Source organism: Bubalus kerabau, chromosome 8 (assembly GCF_029407905.1).
Source record: "Bubalus kerabau isolate K-KA32 ecotype Philippines breed swamp buffalo chromosome 8, PCC_UOA_SB_1v2, whole genome shotgun sequence".
In the NCBI taxonomy this organism is placed as follows: Eukaryota; Metazoa; Chordata; class Mammalia; order Artiodactyla; family Bovidae; genus Bubalus; species Bubalus kerabau.
In genome coordinates this window covers 87765407-87787976 of record NC_073631.1, presented here as the reverse complement: position 1 = coordinate 87787976, position 22570 = coordinate 87765407, and the positions used below count along the sequence as shown (strand labels likewise).

Below are 22570 nucleotides of genomic sequence, written 5' to 3'. Positions count from 1 at the left end.
GTCTCCTTTATACAACATAGCATCAGAATATTTTGCCTACTTTTCATGTGTGTGTGTCACCAGTCATGTCTGACACTTTGTGACCCCGTGGACTGTAGCCCACCAGGCTCCACTCTCCATGGGGATTCTTCAGGCAAGGATATTGGAGTGGGTTGTCATGCCCTCCTCTAGCGGATCTTCCCAACTCAGGGATCGGACTCAAGTCTCCCACATTGCAGGTGGTTTCTTTACTGTCTGAGCCACCAAGTGCAAGAATACTGGAATGGGTAACTGATTCCTTCTCCAGGGGAACTTCCCAACCCAGGAATTGAACTGGGGTCTCTTACATTGCAGGCAGATTCTTTACCAGCTGAGCTTCTACTCTTCATAGGCACTGCTAAGAATTATTTTTACTAATAAATAGGACTTTTGGAAACAATGCCAGTGATCAAATGGGGATGAAATGAGGATTTCCCAGTGAAATGGAAATGCACAAATATTCACATAATACTTATATTACATACTCTGCTGTGTGTTAATTTTATTCATAATAACTAAATGAGTGACAATACTGCCAACATTTAAGGCAATAGAAACAAAAATGAATTCCTTTCACTTTTCACTCTAATAATAGGTTGAGATTTATCTATTTTTAATAGATTTAAAATATTCTGTGTGGAAGAGTTACTGATTCGATCCAATATAAAGATGATATAGGAACAAAACCACCTTCAGAAAAATCAGGTTACTCAAAATGGATACAGAAATTATTTAAGAATCATTTTATAAGAAAGAGTTGAAACTATTATTTCAACTATATATTTTTATCTCCTTATTACCAGTATTTCTGTAGCCTGAAATTTAGATTAAAATACTGCATAATAGCTACTTATAACATGCATTTTAAAAACATTTACCTTTTTAAGCATCATGAAAAGTGTGATTTAGTATACAGTACTTTGGAAAGATTCTGAGGCATATGGCTGATTGTAGAGATTTTAAAACCTCGTAACTATTATACTAATCTAAAATCTGAAATCAGGAAAAATATTCAAGGAGTCGTTTATAGATGACTGATTTGTGAAACATTTTGTAGTTCATTAAACTCTTTTAAACACTGCCTGCTAAAATATTATCTCTAGATAAATTATTAATGTGTGCTTTTAATGAGAATATTATATGCAATTCAAATACCAGCTAACTTAGCAGAAAGTGCTAACTGAAACCAATAACTAATTTCTTTCTTACAAGAATCATAAGTGATTTCCCAGAGACATATATCTATTAGGTGAAACAGTACTTAAAAATATTTATATATCAAAGCTCTCTAAAATACAGAGGTTTTTCAGGGCAGTAATATCAGGACAACCTGGGGCTTCCCAGGTGGCTCCAAGGTAAAGAAGCTGCCTGCTAGTACAGAAGATGTGGGTTTGATTCCTGGGTCTGGAAGATCCCTTGGAGGAGGATATGGCAATCCACTTGAGTATTCTTGCCTGGAAAATCCCATGGACAGAGGAGTCTGCCAGGTTACATACAGTCCATAGGGTTGCAAAGAGTTGGACATGATTCAGCACGCATGCAATATAAAGACAAAATTATAATAGGATGAATGTTTAAATGGATTACAAGTGTAATCATTTCATAAATTTAAAAATATTACTGTAGAAAAGGAAAAAACTTTGTTTTCAAAATATTTTAATAACAAAATTAATACATATTTGGCAGTGAAAATGAATTTTAATTATTTGATTACATTGGTCATGCCATAACTGTGTAATAAAATTTCTATCATGGTGGTAAGTTTTCAGATGATGATAAACCTCAGTTTTCCCCCCCCTAAATTTGTGTGTACTGCTATGGCCCAATAGTATGTGAAACAGTGCTCTGATTCTTTACAAAGTTGTATAATAGATCTCTTCTCTTGTACAGTGTCTAATTCACTGTATTCCTTGTAGCCAAAAGTGATCGTGAGATCATTCAAAGATTTCCGGTTTAACCAAGAATGATAAAGGTTAAATTGCTTTCCAAAGAAACAAAGTGCCAAGCTATTTTCTAATGTATAGGTTGTGAGTGTGTCCTCAGTTGTGTTTGACTCTTTGTGACCCCATGGACTTGTAGCCCACCAGGTTCCTCTGTCCATGAAATTTTCCCAGGCATGAATACTGGAGTGGGTTGCCATTTCCTATTCCAGGGGATCTTTTTGACCTAGGGATCAAACCTGTGCCTTTTACCTCTCCTTCATTGGTAGGTGGGTTCTTTACCACTGTGCCACCTGGGAAGCCTTTATATTTAGGTTACGTTTAGATTATTTCAAGTTAATTACTAATTGCATGGATTTTACTAAAGTTATCTAATGTTCTAGGATATCTAATTAAGTTTAGGAAAAAAAAAACCTCTACACTATGTTTCTTTTTCTTATTATTTTATATTTTGATGACTTTTTAAGCCAAGTTTCTGATTTTTTTTTGAGAAGGTAACTGGAAAGACTGAGTATTTAAATTTATCCATTAAATCACTTAAAAATTTAAATATACAGTTAGAACGCCTGCGGATACCTAATGCACACTGAAGATTACTTAAGATTATACTTTAACATTTTAGATCAAACCAAGAAACAAGAATTTTAATGGACGCATATGAAGCAGAATCTATCCTGTTTGCAAATACTTCTAACTTATGTTGAAAGGTACTGTCCATAAAAGGTATGTGCAATTATTTTTGTGTAAGAGTAAATACTGTTAGGAAATAAGGTACTTTCTAAGAGAAAATGGTCAAAATAAAGTAAAAGTGATGACTAAGGGATAAGCAAAGACCAAGGAGCGTTACTTTACTTCCTAGTTCAACAAAGATTGAGTTGTAACCTGTGCGGTTGCTAATCAGCAGAACACCCTCAAAGGAATTCAGGATGAAAAACAGGACAAGGCATTCTGTAGTTTGGAAAAACAGGTTCCACAGATAGATTGATACGGATTTGAGGAGGAATTTTAATGAACCCAGATAACTACATCTTCCTATACACAGAATATCACTAAAAATCATTAACTTGAGATTAGCAGTAATCTTTTACTAGGAATATATGCTTGGATGCATGTCTTCCTCAGCCAAAAACCGTACATAAATGGTCCACTCCCTGCCTTTTCAGAGCAGTTCTCTCAGAGTTAGTGAGAGACTATCTCCTTGGCTATTATCATGACCCTGAATAAAATTGAATTCTTACATTGTTCATTTTTCTTTAAGTTCACAAAGCTAATAATGACAAGTAAACCAGGGATGGCATGTTAGTATGTAAATATGTGCACTGGGATTTGAGATTATCTCTGCTAGATTCTGCTGAGATTGGCTACAGAGTAAGTATTAGGAATAAGTCAGTTCCACATGCCTCCTCCCTGTGGGAAGGAAAACACACCTCTCATCTGGGACTTGGGGTTTTCATTAAGGAAGGAAGAGTGCAAGAAGGGTAAATAGAAACATGCCATGCATCTTAAGGTTTCTGCTCAGAACTAGCACACATCACTTTAGCTCAAGGGACTTCTGTGCCCTCATTCAGAAATCCATTAAGAACATTTCTACCCCAAGTTATTCCAGGATAGAATTTTATCAAATTTAGTTCCACTGTTATACACAGGTTGAATTTTTCTGTCTATAATAGCAGCCTAATGGCTAACTACCATTTATCTCTAATGTCAATGCCACATAATTTATGTTTTGTTATGGCAGCATTTTACATCTGATATCAATGTCTGTATTGGCAAGTTTTATTATACTCATGCATAACATTCAATCAACAACACTGCCATTTACAATGCCTTGCATTTCTATCTTGCTTTCATGTTTAACAATGTGTTGTGACTCTTCAGACCTCTACTGGGCTTATCTTTGCTAGGTTTTGATGCAGGATGCAATATTGCTTCACGTGTCTCCTTGCTTTGGGAACCAGTATGAAGGAGTGTATCTTACATATGATGTGCCCTCAAAGTAGAAGATGGAAAAACTGGGGTGGTGAAAGGAAACAGTGGCAAACTCTGTTCTGTCCACCTTCTATTGGTCAAAAAAATTACCTGGCCAAGGAAAAAGTCTGCAGGAAATGATTTTTTTTTTCCATATGAAACCTTTGCAAGAGTGAGGAAGAAGAACCATGGTTAAACAATACAATCTATAAACCTAGTAAACTAGATAAATACCCTTGCATTTTTGTCCTTGCCTAACCTACTTTCTTTCAAAAATAAGCACTATTCAAAAATATTTCACTAAGCTAGATGAAACTATTATCAAGTTGACTCATTTTGGCTTTCTCTTTTGTAAAATTAATGCTATGGTTTTGTATGCAAATCATCAATTTTATATAGTCTTCAATATCCACATATTAGAACAATGCAAAGAAGCTTGATGTTTCTGAAACTAAAGGCTGAGACAATTATTATTAAATAATAATCATAGTGATGAATATTTAAAGTTTATGACAATATGAAGATCAGGTAAATGTTTCTAACAATAATGCTTGTTTTGGCTAAACAATCTCTTCAACATATTATGTTATGTTGAAAGATGAAATTACTAGATATTTTCAGCTCTCTAAGGAGTAGCAGTAGGCAAGGGTTTGGGATTTTTATTTATTTGTTATGTTGTTAATGTACACATAAGCTCACTGAAAAATGAAGCTGTCTTTGCTGGGCATGGGCTCAATGCCACTAATTTTATCACCAGGGAGGAATATGTGCAATAATCGCAATTTCTATATTTTAGCTTTTGCAAAAAAATTTAACAATGTTATGAATGAGAGTGATTCTGTAATAATTCTGAAATAAATATATGTTCAAGCAGTTATACATGCCTACATGAGACATTCTACTTCTAAACTTCTTTGAATTTTAGAAGAATTAATTAGTAATTAATTAGTAACCTGTTACTAATTATTTTTGTTCATAAGAGCTTGTCAAGCATAACTTACTAAGCAAACTCAGTGGGGATGAATACAATATATACTGTCTTTTAAACTTATACCAATCTCAAGAATTCTAAATTTATATGAAATGATTTTATACCTGTAAGTGACTAAGCCCTAACCATTTCCTTAGGGAATAGTGAATGGTACTTCAAAATGTGTCTTCCTTTCTGGTAACATGATTAGATTCTATGTCTCACTTCCATTGCAGTGAAATGCACAAGTGATTGTCAGTGGAATGTAAGCAGAGAATTGTAAGAATTGTCTTGTAAACACTGACTATTAATTTAGAACTAGCACAGAAAAGTGAAATAAATTTGCCTGTCTTTTTCAAACACTGTATTATTGTGCTTTACATTAACACCAACAAACCCATTATAGTCATTTGACTTAGCAATAAGGCATAGTCATTGTAATAATACCTTCTTATATATTAATAGCATATACACAGAGAGATGTTAATATAGAATCTCTCACTAAATGTAAAATCCTCTTTATTTCACTTTTCATCAGATAAATTAGGTAATGTCTTGGGTAACAGAGAAGACATCTCCTTTTACATTACTTTACAAAATCATGCAAAATAAACATACCAAATATCAAAAAGTACCACTGCTAAGTTATATATATTCAAAAACATATGTCAGTTTTGCTGTTCCTCATTTAGGGTTAAAATAAATTATTCCATATTACTTTTTTAAAGTTCATGTTTTCAAAAAGAGGTATTTCAAAAATCAAACATATTTGAAAACTTACTGGAAACAAATAATATTCAGAATGATATTTGGAATGTTTATATACAAAGTCTGAAAACCCTGTTGACAAGAACTATGGGAGATTAAATATTCTGTTGTTTTTAACTGTGTTGAAATGTAATTATTTAAGCTTCAAGAAAGATAATTATTAAATATGAAATGATAAACTTTGTTTTTTATAAGATGAGTTCTCTACAATTTAAACTTAGAAGGGCACTTAGAAGTAGCAGGGTGACAGGCGCTGACATAAAGACTAAATATAAATGCACACTGCTGTACAAAACATATTTGAAATCTATTTGTACTTTAAGTATTGACTAAGTTATTTTAATGCATAATTTTGATGACTCTCTAATTTGCTCTTTCCCTAATTCAGACAAACAAGTCATTTATTCCTATGCGCTTGCTCATTAACTCAACTTGATGTACTACTAACTACCGCCAAGAGGAAATATCATTGATGACTTAAGTGTCCACAGTTTGGGTTCTCCCAAGTGTAGTCCTGACAGCCACAGGTGAACATCTGGGGGAAATAGGACAGAGAAAATGTAATAAAAATTATATTAATAAGGGAGTCGCTCATAAGGACAACTAAGGCTCAATCCTCTCTGGGTGTGGGGAAGGTCTGAAAAATACAGTGGAACAAAACCCCCAGGACTGTTTTGCCAGAGGAAAACAGACTCCAGCATTTACCTACTAACAAACACTCGTCCTGCACTGGTGGAGCACAGCTCTTAGAGTGATGAATCCCGTAATTATAGAACTGCATTTGACATGGAGAGTAAGTGTCCTTGGTGCTGGAGAAAGCCCTCAGGCAGAGAAGGGATACAGATGCAGTCAGTTTGTTGGAAAAAGACTGTAGCTACAGGTGGGGTCACATGGCCCAGGGCGGTGTTCTGCTTCCTCAACAGCATCTGCCACACTCTCCTTTATACTTATTACACTGTATCTGTTCATCTGTTATTTATGGAACACCTTTTAGTGGGCTGGAGAAGGAAAGGGCAACTCACTCCAGTACTCTTGCCTGGAAAATTCCATGGATGTAGGAGCCTAGTAGGCTACAGTCCATAGGGTCGCAAAGAGTCAGACACGACTGAGCGACTTCTCTTTCTTTTTTTCTTTTCTTTTTAGTGAGCAAGGTCTGTTCTAAATGTTTGACGGACAGCAGTCAACAAAATAAAATCCTTATCCTTGTGGAAATTCTATTCCAGTGGAAAATAAAGATGTTAAAATAAAAAGTAAATGATTATATACTTAAGAGATATACATAATTAAATATTTAGAATTTAGATAAGTTGTCTACATGCCCCTTCCCCACCTCCACGTATCTGGGAATGACAAACAGCAGGTTTTTATTCATTTTAAGAGTTTTGCCCTACAGGTACCTGAAACCTATGAAACAGATCGCTCTTAAATAGTTGAATTTTTATATATCAAGGATAACGTAGAATGATTAGTAGATTAAATGAGATGTTAGATTAAATGAGAATTCAAATCTTTTCTGACTTTAAGAGGAGTACTGATTTAACTTTAATATTTGTTTTGGTTCTTTAACCTGCAAAAATTGCTAGCCTCTTTTGGAATTAAAGAATAATATTTGAAATATTTCATCTCATCAAAGAACATACTCTGATTCAAGGTGGACATATCTTAAAACTATGTAAACAGCATATATTTATTAAATTTCTAGCCCCTATCATAACACCAGATATACAATACATACTACAATATCTGTCCAAAATACATATGTATGAACTTAAGCATTAATTTAAATATCTTGAAAGTATTAGATTAATATGAAAATTTAAATATTTGTCAACAAGCCATTTATGCATGCATTTTTTCTCCCACATATATTTAATTTTTGAAATTAAGTTCAGAGTTTAAAGAGGAGAAAAAGGAATTTTGATTCTAAAATTTAATTGAGAATATTTTGCAATTGAAAGTCATTGCGTAATAAAGATTTGAATACAATGATATTTCTTCTGAAGTCGATGGTTGGTAGGGGGCAGGTATGCCCAAAACACAATTTCTGAAATGTCCTATATAAAATATATTGTATACAAATACCAGGGAATTTTGGAGAAGATAAATTTGTGAGAAATATGTATATAATAAGTTAAAGAAGTATCTGTCTTCTTCTGATTGTTTTTATGTGAACCAGAAACAATGAAAAATCAGAAATGTCTAAATACATAGTGGAGACCCTTCCTTCCTGGAAGAGCTTTAATAGAACAATATAGTTGTTGTTCTATATAAATATAGTATTTCTTATAGTCTTGCTTCTTCTCTGAAATATCTGATGTAGATTGCTCTAGATAAACTTTTAAACTACTACTAAGGTACATAATATTATAGCACTAATAAACCTTCAAACATTCCTAGAAAATTACTACATATACTACATATGCATGTATACACACACTCAAACACTTGAAGTAGAGGCTCTAGTTCAATTCTCTAGTAGTTAATAATGTTTATATACAGCCATTATCCCTGGAGGAGGGCAAGGCAACCCACTCCAGTATTCTTGCCTGGAGAATCCCATGGATAGAGGAGCCGGGAGGGCTTCAGTCCATGGGGTCTCAAATAGTTGGATATGACTGAAGCGACGTAGCATGCACACACAGCCATTATAATTTGATAGTTTCAAATGAGAAGTATTTATAATATTTATATACATATTATAATTGATTCCAGAAACTGACAAAACAAATACAAAATCATGGTCATATAAACAAGATAACTACATTCCAGGAATCATTTCTACTAGACATACAAATACATAACACCTGTCAAGCTACATTTTTGGATTTGCATACAATTTGGATGTATATGTTCCTAAACTTTATATACTACATTATAAAAGAGAAATAGTGTATAATTAGAGGTGGTGTATTTCTTAAGCTAGACTCATAAGAGGTTCTTTATGTTCAACTGAAGGTGCCCTTAGAATCCCAGAATACATTTGTGTAGATTTTTTTTTTTTTTTTTTTAATGAGCTGAGGTTCTAAGAAAAGCCTTTCTTAAGATGGCAACCTCACTTTCGATTCCTAAAAGAGAGGACTGGAAACAAGTTAGTGTTACTGTAGTAATGGGCAGTGTTACGCCACAGGGCAATAATGGCTTTGTGTGTGTCATAAGCATTATGATGAACATGGTAAATGTGCATTATGAAAAAAAAAAGACATTTCTTGTTTTGTTTTGGATGATGTTCATTAGATATATGTTAATACTAATACTTACCTTTTCATTGTAGACATATCCTGAACCAAGTTTGCAAGTTTTTATCAAGGAAGTGAAAATGACCTTATGGGCTTTTATCTAATAATTAGGACTAATATCTACTTATCTTAATTTTTTCATTTCTTTACTTAGACGATATCTACAAAGGTGATATAAAAAGCCAATACCTATGATCCATTCATTATATTCTAAGCTGGACAAATATTTAGATTGAATTATCTTCCTTTCATGTAACCTGGATTTAATATTAAGCATACAGTATGACTGTGTGGATCACAACAAACTGTAGAAAATTTTGAAAGAGATGGGAATACCAGACCACCTGACCTGCCTGAGAAATCTGTATGCAGGTCAAGAAGTAACAGTTAGAACTGGACATGGAAGACTGGTTCCAAAGCAGGGAAAGAGTATCTCAAGGCTGTATATTATTACCCTGCTTATTTAACTTATATGAAGAGTACATCATGAGAAATGCTGGGCTGGATGAAGCAAAATCTGGACTCAAGATTGCTGGGAGAAATATCCAAAACCTCAGATATGCAGATGACACCATCCTTATGGCAGAAAGTGAAGAGGAACTAAAGAGCCTCTTGATGACAATGAAAGAGGAGAGTGAAAAAGTTGGCTTAAAACTCAACATTCAGAAAACTAACATCATGGCATCTGGTCCCATCACTTCATGGGAAATAGATGGGGAAACAGTGGAAACAGTGACAGACTTTATTTTTTGGGCTCCAAAATCACTGTAGATGGCAACTGAAGCCATGAAAATTAAAAGACGTTTACTCCTTGGAAGGAAAATTATGACCAACCTAGACAGCATATTAAAAAGCAGAGATATTACTCTGCCAATAAAGGTCCCTCTAGTTGAAGCTTTGGTTTTTCCGGTAGTCATGTATGGATGTGAGAGTTGGACTATAAAGAAAGCTGAGTGCTGAAGAATTGATGCTTTTGAACTGCAGTGTTGGAAAAGACTCTTGAGAGTCCCTTGGACTGCAAGGAGATCCAACCAGTCCTATCTAAAGGAAATCAGTCCTGAATATTCATTGGAAGGACTGATGCTGAAGCTGAAACTCCAGTACTTTGGGCCACCTGATGCGAAGAACTGACTCATTGGAAAAGACTCTGATGCTAGAAAATTTTGAAGGTGGAGGAGAAGGGAACGGCAGAGGATATGATGGTTGGATGGCATCGCTGACTCAATGGATATGAGTTTGAGTAAGCTATGGGAGTTGATGATGGACAGGGAAGCCTGGCGTGCTGCAGTCCATGGGGTCACAAAAAGTTGGATACGATTGAGCAACTGAACTGAACTGATAGTTTCTAGCATTATATCAAGTACTTGAAAGGCCACAAACACACACACAAAAAACAACCCACAAAGAATTCTTCCGTCTTAATATTTAGCTAATAACTGCTTAATAATTTACCTTAAGATAGCTATCATGGAAATAAAGCACATTTTGTGTTGATGGATACCTGGTAGGATACAAATTATCTGTATCTGAGATGAAAAAAGTAACTAGTATTGCTTCCTTTCTCTCCATTTTCTTTTCCATTTTCCTTATATTTTTCTTTTCCTCCCCTTGCTTTCATCTTTGTCTTTCATGTTTTACTCCCACTTCCTTTCCTGTGAATAATTCTGTTCTATTATTGTCAGGCCAGAGAAGGCAATGGCACCCCACTTCAGTACTCTTGCCTGGAAAATCCCATGGACGGAGGAGCCTGGTAGGCTGCAGCCCATGGGGTCGCTAAAAGTCGGACACGACTGGGTGACTTCACTTTCACTTTTCACTTTCATGCATTGGAGAAGGAAATGGCAACCCATTCCAGTGTTCTTGCCTGGAGAATCCCAGGAACGGGGGAGCCTGGGGGGGCTGCCGTCTATGGGGTCGCACAGAGTCGGACACGACAGAAGTGACTTAGCAGCAGCAGCATTGTCAGGTACCTTATTTTCCTCTTTTTATCGCCGCTTTCAGCTTTACTAGCTCTTGTTTTGCTGTCTTTCCCTCTGATGTCTTTGGCTAAGGGTAAAACAGAGGATGAGCTCAGAGAGGTTATGTCTCGGTTCATAAACCACTGGCAATTTGTTTTTCACTTATAATTTAAAATAACTCTTGGTTAACCCACTGCTGATTGTATGGTGCTTATGCCATGTTGTTTCCTAGAGAAAAATTATCTTCTTTGACTCTTACCACAGACCACTTTAAAATGCTTTGGAATCCAGTCTAGCTGCCTAAAATTTATTCTGTAACACAGATGATTTGGGGAGTGGTGGAGAAGGGGAGGCTTGCATGCTTGCTTGCATACACAAACACACACACACAAGATAGGGAATACATAATGACTGTATTAACATGTGAATTCCTGTCTGCCACCTGCAATGTTGAATTAGTAAACACTATTGAGCTCAGTGCATGCATGGAACTAACGTGAAGGACATTCATTATTCCATATATTATTACTAAGCCCTAAAAATACATGGTATCCTGAAATGGATAACAGAATGCCACAAATTCTTTAGTTCTTCCATTTGAGAGTTGGATATATTCTTATTCTCCTTGTGGCCTGGCTCAAGACTGCTCTGGTGACACTCTGTGCTTAAGCTCTAAAACATGCAGCAAGTGCTACCCTTAGCCTTTCGGAAGTCTGAGTCACCATGAAAGATGGCCAGCTATTTGGGGAGACGAGCTGGAGAAGTCCTAAGATTACACTGCAGGGGGATCTAGCTGAGTTCAGCTTTCAGCCTTTTCCTCCTCCCCAAGATTGCCAGACAGATGAGTAAAATCACAGACCATTGAAATCAGTCTAGGTGCCAGCAAAATACAGTTACCAAGGAGTTGATGCCACATGGCATGGAAGAATCATCCCTGTGTGCATATTTATGCTTCACAAAACAGTGAGACATGTTCAAGTGGTGGTTATTTAAAGCCCTGTGTGTTCAGGTGTCTATTGCTTATCAGCAAAGAGATCATGTTTTCTCTATGGGCATGAGAAAAAAAAAATCTATGTAGTCTTCTGCTTATTTATGTGGCTACTGTATATTTTCTAGGTGGTTAATAACATTTCATATCTCTATCCTGTGGCTCTGAGTTGAGGAAAGAGGAGACAGCACTGAATGGATTCTTGCATCAAAACCCCTGATATATTTCTCTTTCCCCTTCCTTTGTGATTTTAGTGAGAGAAGCATGCTTAAGACAGGAGGGCATAATATAAATAAGAGGTCTGTCAGAGAGGAAAGGGTCAAAAGCTAGCCAAGTTGATGCCAAATATCAGCAGCACTGCCCTGAAAGAGAGACACTTCTTTGGGGTTCAAAGCTGTGATTTAGTGATTGCATCGCTGCTTATAACTTTCCATAGGAGTGGTGGTGCATGCAGGCAGCTCTCGTAAGCCTGAGCACACTTTCTGTGTTTGAGCAGCTCCCAGTGCTGTAACACAGTTTCAAATTGCACTTCACTGTTCCTTTGAAGCATTATTCTGTCTTTCTTTTGGCTCAGTCTGCTGCTTTTAAAGCCCCTCCTGCTTTTAAAAAGATGAAAGGATCCATGAAAGTCAATTATTTTCAAAAGAATAAGACAGAAAAACAATACTAGCAACCGAGAAGCTGGGTGACAAATATCTTTGTGAGTTACTTAAAACAGGTGAAAAGTTTGAGACTTTCTTGATGTCAACTGTTCACAAAAGAGTTTAATAACATGTAATCTCCTGCATGTGTATGGAATTCTATTATGTGGTTGCACTGCACTGGGAAAACATCACCAAAATAAGACAGCCAGTGCACATTCATATCGTTATCCATCAGGTTATTGTGTGCTAAGTCGCTTCAGTCATGTCTGACTTTTTTGCAACCCTAGGGACTATAGTCCACCAGTCTCCTCTGTCCATGGGATTCTCCAGGCAATACTGGAGTAGGTTGCCATGCCCTCCTCAAAGGGATCTTCCTGACCAGGAATCGAACCTGTGTCTCTTACATCTCCTGTATAGGCAGGTGGGTTCTTAACCACTAGCACCCCTGGGAAGCCCCATCAGGTTATTACTGACATGTAACTATAAAGTACTTCTCTCCTGAAAAGTATAACTAAACGTGGCAGTATTTTAAAAACATCTTTTTTTGTGACCAAATACTTTGAAAATATATGGAAAGGTGAGTTAGCTTATTTGATGATCATAAAAATGAAAATATGATTAAGAAAAATGAAACTGTGAAATTCAGAATTTAAGCTATTACTAGACACTGCATTACCTACTTTTCATAAAATATTTAAAATACCCAAACTAATACCCAAATTTTAGCCTCACAAGGAAAGGCCAGCAGTCAATCTATTGCCAAAATCTTCCACGATGTTCTGCTACCTATTGATTTGATGAAATATATAGCACAAACAATGCCAAATTTGAGTACAATTTGAAATAATGCCTGCTAGCTGAGGCTACTGAACTCCAATTGAAATATCTATGAAAACACAGCAAGAGACACAAAGTTATAATACTACATAAAACCTGTGAACACCAGACAAGGATTTGCAAGGTCCCTGAAGAAACAGTTCTGAACCATAACAGAGATAGTGGAAGTGAAACTCACTCAGTCATGTCCAACTCTTTGCGACCCCATGGACTATACACAGTCCGTGGAATTCTCCAGGCCAGAATACTGGAGTGGGTAGCCTTTCCCTTCTCCAGGGGATCTTCCCAACCCAGGGATTGAACCCAGGTCTCCCTCATTGCAGGAGGATTCTTTACCAGCTGAGCCACAAAGGAAGCCCAAGAATACTGGACTGGGTAGCCTATCCGTTCTCCAGCGGATCTTCCCTACCCAGAAATCGAAGCGGGGTCTCCTGCATTGCAGCTGGATTCTTTACCAACTGAGCTATCATAAGACCTACAGCAAAAAATGAAAAACTTTAAGATGATGATGGTAGATTTCCATGCAATCACAAAGAAAATGAATCTTCCCAGACTAGACTGGGGAAATATCTGATCCTTCATCCACCCAAAATATACATGAATACACCTTACAGGAGTATTCTGTTCTTAGTCCCCTCAAATATGACTACATTAAATGCTCTGGTTCTCATTTATTTCCATCTCAGGAATGAGTTAGACATTCAGTGATCTGTTATCCCTAGGATGTGAAGTCCATCATAAGCCAAGACAGAGATGGAAAAAGCTGGAGTGTTGGTATGTGAGGGGCTTCAGAGGCTCATGTGCTGTTTCTGAAAAGGAAAGAATTGCATCCTGCTTCAAATACTCCACTAATAAATTCTTGTCATTGAAAAAATGAAAGCCCTTTAATTTCAGTAGAATCATATCAGATATAAACTTTAAACAACAGACAGTTGGGTACACATATATTACAATCCAGATTGCTTTCTGACTCAGAGAATTAGGAGGGCAGAAATAATTTACCCATTCTATTTATGTCAAAACCTCAGCCAAGCTGGAGCCCTCTCCATTTAAGACTGGGAAACAAAGAGCACTTGAATTTGTAATAAAACTGATAAAAAGCCAACATGAAAAGTGAATAGCAATGAAGACAAATATGAAAACTATAACTGTGTACTCACAACTCAAAATGCTGACCGTAGAGAATAGATAAAAGATGAGATGATAACATAATGAGAATTTTTGATAAAAATAAACAGAGAAGAAAAGGAATCTCATAGGGGTATGAAAATATTATAAGGAAAACTAAAAAGTTCTAAAGTGGTCTATTTTGAAAGAAAACTATGTAAATTAGAATCAGTACTACAGATGAAAACTGTAGGACTATCTCTTATAATCTAGAGAATAAGGACAAATAATTAGAATGTGAGATATATTAATATATAATTAAGAAGGGCATCCCTGGTGGCTCAGACTGTAAAAAGTCTGCCTACAATGCAGGAGACCTGGGTTCGATCCCTGGGTTGGGAAGATCCCCTGGAGAAGGAAATGGCAACCCACTCCCGTACTCTTGCCTGGAAAATCCCATGGACGGAGGAGCCTGGTAGGCTGCAGTCCATGGGGTCGTGAAGAGTCGGACACGACTGAGTGACTTCACTTCACTTCAATATATAATTAATATATTTAAATGTAGGGTATTAATGTGACAATAAATAACATGAAAAACAGAATGAAATGAAACAAAATATAACACGCATCCTTGAAAATGAAAAGGAAAGTTGATTTAAGGTAATATAAATATGGGTATATAAGACAGAAACAGCAACAGTAAATCTTGAGAAAGCACAAAACATATTTAATAACAACAGTAATCTGGTTCTAGAAATCTATGATTTTTATCCGTAAAATTGTACTGATAGACTCAAATGTATACATATGAAATCCCAATGGTGATTTAAATTTGACAGAATGATGAAGGATAAATAAGAGCATCCAAGAACATATTTTAAAAGAAAAATAATGTGAGAGTACATATTATGCCAGATATTATCATATATTATAATGTTGATTTGAGTGAATGAAATAATACAGGCATAGTTAATTAACAGAATTTACCCATTCTTAAAGATGTTTGTAGTACTCTCTTTAAAGTCAGGCAGGAGAAAAGAATGCCTTCTATCCCTGCATATACTGAACATCATAAGGGAGGTTCGGGTAAACACAGGAAGTAAAACATCTAAGGAAAAAAGAAAAATATTGATCTCAAAAAAGGAAAACTGTCATAATTTGCTAGCAAGATAATTTATAAAAAATAATTTTTGGACTGATACACAAATCTACACAGATCAGTTGTATTTATAAACACCAGCATAAACAATTAGAAAAAGTTACAAATGAAAGAAGGGGATTTTCCTATAGTCTCTAAATTTTGGCTAAGGCACAAGACAGGGAAAAGAAATGTGCACTGACTAATCCAGATGGCCTTAATCTTCCACTCATTTTGACTAAATTTTAGACAAGCTTCTTCCTGACTCAAGGCTCTGACCTCCCTTTGCTTAGAACATTTACTTTAGGAAAAAAGTGTACTTGTAAATTCTTCCTCTGCCACATTGACATGTAAATCTTTTTAAAAGCCTCTTGCCAGTTTTACTACCTAAAATTTCTTTCTGAAGGACCTGAGAGCCAACCTTCAAAATGCAGTCATCAAGGAGGATAGAGCATCTATCTTCTAGTTTCTGTGGGATGATAGGAAGCTGACTTCAATTGGAGCCTTGCTCCAGGTTTTAAACCTGCTTTCTCTTATGAAGTCTACTTATCCCTTGGGTAGAGCCAATTATAGGAAACAGGTGGCCTAACACTTCCCCACTCCAGTTCTTAAAAACTCTCAACTTCATTTGAGACTGAGCTGTGGCCTCTCACCTCTATTACAATAGTCTTGAGTAAATTGTCCTTGCCTGTTTAACTTTGTCCAGTAAAATTCTTTGCTTTGACACTAAACTTACTTTGAAGAAGGAAGGGAAACCCAGAAGTTGCAGAGAAGTTGGGAAAGTAATGAACAAGGAAGGAAGAGTAAAAGAATCTTCTCCAGGGCTTCATTGTATGTGTCAGCCCAGAGGTAGGGACAGAGAAAAATCTATGACCTGGGAGTCAGATTGAAATTTTCAATGGCACTCTACTGGAACCATCATTTTAATATTGAACAATGACTTGAAAGCAATAGCTTCTGTCTTAGGAGCTATTCAAGGGGCAGGTGTTGGATAAATATAGATACTTCCTGATTATTCTTCCAAGTTAAGCAGATATTTAAATAAATTTTAAGAAGTATACCACTTACAAGGGGCTTCCCTGGTGGCTCAGAGGTTAAAGCATCTGCCTGCAATACGGGAGACCTGGGTTCGATCCCTAGATCAGGAAGATCCCCTGGAGAAGGAAATGGCAACCCACTCCAGTATTCTTGCCTGGAGAATCCCATGGATGGAGGAGCCTGGTAGGCTACAGTCCATGGGGTCGCAAAGAGTCAGACACGACTGAATGACTTCACTTCACTTCATACCACTTACAGTATTAATAGGCAATTAAGTACCTAAAATAACTCTAACAAAGTATGTGTAGGAATTTACTGAAGGAAAAAAACACAATAAATGAAAACGTATGAGACAGTACTAGTAATTTCCCTCAAATACATTTCTAATATTTAGAATTCAGATTACTAATTAGATTGTAAATTAGATTACTCCTACTTTTTTGTAGATGTGTAGTCTTGTAGTATCTATTTACTGAAAAGAAAAAAAAATCAGCATATAAGTAGATCCATGCTGTTGAACTGATACCTTCCAGATGTTCAAGCTGGATGTAGAAAAGGAAGAGGAACCAGATATCAAATTGCCAACATCATTGGATCATAGAAAAAGCAAGAGAATTGCAGAAAATCATCTATTTCTTCTTCATTGACTACACCAAAGCCTTTGACTGTGTGACTCACAACAAACGGTGGAAAATTCTGAAAGAGATGGGAATAGCAGACCACCTGACCTGCCTCCTAAGAAATCTGTATGCAGGTCAAGAAGCAACAGTTAGAACTGGACATGGAACAACAGACTGGTTCCAAATCTGGAAAGGAGTATGTCAAGGCTGCATATTGTCCACCTGCTTATTTAACTTATACGCAGAGTACTTCATGCAAAATGCCAGGCTAGATGAAGCACAAGCTGGAATCAAGATTGCTGGGAGAAATATCAATAACTTCAGATATGCAGATGAATGACACCACCCTTATGACGGAAAGTGAAGAGCCTCTTGATGAAAGTGAAAAAAACTGACTTAAAAGTCAACATTCAAAGAGTGAAGATGGTATCTGGTCCCATCACTTCCTGGCAAATAGATGGAGAAACAATGGAAACAGTGACAGACTTTATTTTGGGGGGCTCCAGACCCACGCCAGTACTCTTGCCTGGAAAAATCATATGGATGGAGGAGCCTGGTAGGCTGCAGTCCATTGGGTTACTGAGTCGAACACAACTGAGCGACTTCACTTTCACTTTTCACTTTCATGCATTGGAGAAGGAAATGGCAACCCACTCCAGTGTTCTTGCCTGGAGAATGCCAGGGACGGGGGAGCCTGGTGGGCTGCCATCTCTGGGGTCGCACAGAGTCGGACACGACTGAAGAGACTCAGCAGCAAAATCACTGCAGATGGTGACTGCTGCCATGAAATTAAAAGATGCTTGCTCCTTGGAAGAAAAGCTATGACCAACCTAGACAGCATATTAAAAAGTAGAGACATTACTTTGCCAACAAAGTCTCTCTAGTCAAAGCTGTATGGATGTAATATTGTATGGATGTGAGAGCTGGGACCATAAACTGAGCATGAAAGAACTGATGCTTTTGAACTGTGGAGTTAAAGAAAACTCTTGAGAGTCCCTTGGGCGGCAAGATCAAACAAGATCAAACCAGTCAATCCTAAAGTAAATCAGTCCTGAATATTCATTGGAAGTGATCTCTGAAGAAGAAGAGATAACTTCGAGACCGGGGACCAGGCTTGATCACTCAAGAGCTTTTGAGTAGCAGAGTTTTATTAAAGTGAAAAAGGGACAGGGAAAGCTTCTGGCATAGACATTAGAAGGGGACAGAGAGTGCCCCCCCTCACTAGTGTTAGTTAGCAAGGGAGTTATATACTTTTCAATTAGTTTTTACAATAAATCAAAAGAACGTCTCCAGGTTGTAAAGATATTACTAGACCCACTCCCATAACTTACATTTTAAGATAACAGGATTAGCCAAAAGGTTTTCAGGAAGGAGAAACTGTCCTCAAGCAGGATACATTGGTGTTATATAATCCTTAGTACAGAGTTTAAACTGAGTTGTTTGTTGTGTAATCATCAGTTCCAGGCGTAAAGAAAAAGTCATTTTATGTGACTAAGACTAAGGAATGTACAGGAAAAAAAAAGATGTTTGTCCTTTCTTCTTCCTTGAGAATTCCAGACCCCTTTCTCCTCCTCAGGGACCCTAGACTTCTTATCAACCTGCCTAGGAATTGGCTCTCTCAGAAGGACTGGTGCTGAAACTCCACTACTTTGGCCACCTGATGTGAAGAGCTGATTCTTTAGAAAAGACCCTGATGCTGGGAAAGACTGAAGGCAGGAGGAGAAGGGGACGACAGAGGTTGAGATGATTGGATGACATCACTGACTCAATGGACATGAGTCTGAGTAAGCTCCGGAAGGTGGTGATGGACAGGGAAGCTTGGCGTGCTGCATTCCATGGGGCTGCAAAGAGTCAGACATGACTGAACAACAATAGCATGCTGTTCAAACCCATGTTGTTCAAGGGTGAATTGTTTAGGAATATATTTTAATCACATCAAATAAAGGAAGACCTTTTAATGAAAGATGTGAAAACTACAAATCCTATAGGAAATGATTAGTAAAATTGACTACATCAAAACTAAGGATGTTCATTCAAGGAAACACATGACCAAGGAATAAGGATCAGACACTGTGAAGTTTCCGCAGGCTCTCATTACCATGTCTACACACCTTCCTCATTTGCACCTAACTTCGTGACTCAAAACTGGGTTGTTCCTGTTCCTTTGTAAAACCAAACTCTGTTCTCCTGCACTAGGTTTCTTACTGCCTTTTTAGTTGAGATCTTTGCTACAGTAATTCTTGCTGTTTAGTTTACACATTCAAATCCTAGCTCTTTACTAGATAATTCTCATTAGTTTACAAGTAGACTGTATTTCTCCCACTCTAAGTATGAAATAAAATAGAGTTTGTCTTGAACTGACTTACCCAGCCTGCTGGTTAATCATTGTTTTATTCCCATTTTACAGCAAAAGTCCTTGAATGATTTGTCTCCCTTCCTCTCTTCCACTCCAAATTCTCACTGAAACCCAATCCAATTAGGCGTGTGCCCCACAGACATGGAGATCCTGTCTTCTAAGATGTTAAATTATCGGCACACTTGACTGAGGATTAGCGTTTGTCACAACTGCCCATGCTCTTCTCCTCCATTCCCCTTCCACTTTTCCTGACTTGCCTCACACCTCATTTCCTCTGCCCCTTTTCCCCCTTCCTTTGCTGTCTCTTCCCTCCTTTCTTTCCTCTCAGTATTAAAGTGGCCCAGAGCTCACTGCATGTTCCTTTTCTCTTATTTTTCTTGTGGGATCTCATTCCTTCCCAGAGTTTTAAGTATTACTTCTGTGCCAGCAATTCTAAGATTTACATCTCCAATTCAGATTTTTCCCCTGAAATCTAGACTTGTATATATAATCACCAATATCACAGCAGAATAAATGTCTAATTAACTATCCTTTTAGCGTTATCTTTAAAATATTTCCAGAACCTGGTTTTCTCTTACCATCTTTACTGCTTCTCTATTTAAAAGGCTACATCATGTAAAGGCTACATCATTTCTCCCCTGATTTCTGTAGTTTTTTCTAACTTGTCTTTCTGCTTTCACTTTGCCTCCTTCATAGACTATTCTTAAGACAGTAGCCAAGCAGATAATTAATAAGGACCTACTGTACAGCACAAGGAACTTTCCTCGATACTCTGTAATGGGATGTATGGGAAAAAAATCTACAAAAGAGTGGATGTATGTATATGTATCTCTAATTCACTTTGCTGTACACCTGAAGCTAATACAACATTGTAAATCAACTATATTCCAATAAAAATTTATTGTAAAAAGACAGTGGCCAAAGTTGAATCATGCTTTAAAAAGCTAAGTGACTTCTCTCCTCAAAACCCTGTGATAGTTTCCAACATTACTTCAAGTTAATGCTAATGATGTTACATATCCTGCTGGGCCTATATGCCCTCAATCCCCAACTTCAGACATCATTTTTTAAAATTACCTGCTTCATTCCTTTCCACTCAAGTGACCACTTTCCTCTCCTTCTAACACTCCAGGCATGTACCTGCCTAAGACGCTTTGTTCCAAATGTGAAAATATATGATTAATGTTTTTATTACACAAAAAGCATTCTCTACGTTACATATAATTCATTATGAACAAAATGAAAGGCATCAAGCAAAACACTAAAATGGGCAAAGGATATGGACACATATGTCAGAAAATATAAAATATAAATGAGCAATAAGCATAAGTATAGGAACTAGTGATGGCAGTGTAATTCTTACAGTCTTGAGAGCTATTATACATTTTGTATAGGAACATTAAATTTTTATTAATGATCTTTTAAACAATAATTTCTCATCAATTGATTGGGAAATAAAAAGCAATGGTTATGAAAGTTTTACACATATGCATTTTATCACACTATTTTATTTAAACACTGGGGAGAGAAGCCATTAATTTTTAAATAAATGGTTTTATAAAGTATATTTAGTAACCACTCAAAATAATATTTTGAGGATATTTACTGATTCAGAATATGAAATTAAAATGTAGCATGCATGTATTTATGTATTTATATGTGTGAGAATGTGTGTATATGTGCAGCAGAGGAAAGAAATACATTGAAAATGCCCCTGTATTTTCTCCAAGTAGTGGTAACAGAGTTTATTTAAAATGTATTATTTATCCTTGGCTATATTTTCCATGTCTTGTAAGATAAATGTTAGTGAATTTCAGAATTTTATAATCAAAATTTTATAAATTAATCTGTGTTATGTTTTGTGGTGTCAGAAACAGTATGGCTCGTTCTGAACATACATGACATAAAACTAAAAAGTGGAAATTTAAACTAGAGAGGGTAAATAGAAAGCATCCTTATCTAAGTCAGTAAATTAGTTTATTTTTAATTTTATGGAGATCTTATATAATAAGGTTTTAGAATAGAATATTTTAAATAGTAAGGAATCTGACTGTAATGCAGGAGACCCGGGTTCAGTCCTTGGGTCAGGAAGATCCCCTGGAGAAGGAAATAGCAACCTACTCCAGTATTCTGGCCTGGAGAATTCCATGGACAGAGGAGCCTGGTGGGCTACAGTCCTTGAAGTCAAGAAGAGTTGGACATGACTGACCGACTTTAACACTTTCACTTTCATACTTTTAAAGCATTTATATCTATTATCCAAGTTGATTTTTGTAATACTTTGTAGTATAAATTTACATTATAACATGTCTTGCCCAAAGTCATGAACACATTTATTCATTTACATATAGATGTGGGTCCCTGGTATGTGCCCAGTGTTATATCTACTGGAATGCAAGAGTGAACCAGACAGATTTTCTGGGTGTCAAGCAACATCAACACTGATGAACCCTGGATTCAAGCCCATCTTCTGGACCACAGGCTCACACTCTTTCACTACAGTAAGTGTTTTTTAGTGATTTAACTTGAAACTTTGTTTTTGTTTTTTACAGGTTTCTATTTGTCCTCTCACAAAGTAATTGGTCTGAATCTCCACTTCGCAAATGAAACCCAGACTTTGTATACTTTGTAAATATTCAATTAAAATTTAAATTATCTGGATCAAATATTTCTCTTCTATGTATCATTCTGCTGGTGGGCACCTGCTTACACTGTACTTAGAAAGCTGCCAAACAAATATATTCTTTCCACTTGGTAATAGGAAATAATTTCCAGGCCATCACCTTCCACATTATGTTTCATCTTGGCATTAATTTTAATGAAATAATAATGTACTTGGCACCAGAATATCATCTACCATCCAAGGATCTCCAAGTATGTAACAAACATTAATTAAGTAGCACAATAGCTCTATAAGAGAAAACATCATTATCACAATCCTGGAATTGAATAGATTGTTGAACAGGAAAAATAATGATGAGGAG

At 36.5% G+C, this 22570-nt stretch overlaps 1 long non-coding RNA gene across 1 annotated transcript in view; it reads left to right on the top strand.

The window, feature by feature from the left end:
• LOC129659433 (uncharacterized) overlaps positions 1–22250 on the top strand; it is a 140463-nt gene extending 118213 nt beyond the window's left edge. The window contains exons 3-4 of the long non-coding RNA XR_008718073.1: positions 2581–2681; positions 22139–22250. This is a non-coding gene — a long non-coding RNA (uncharacterized LOC129659433). The remainder of the gene's footprint in view (positions 1–2580; positions 2682–22138) is intronic.
• Positions 22251–22570: the final 320 nt, after the last annotated feature.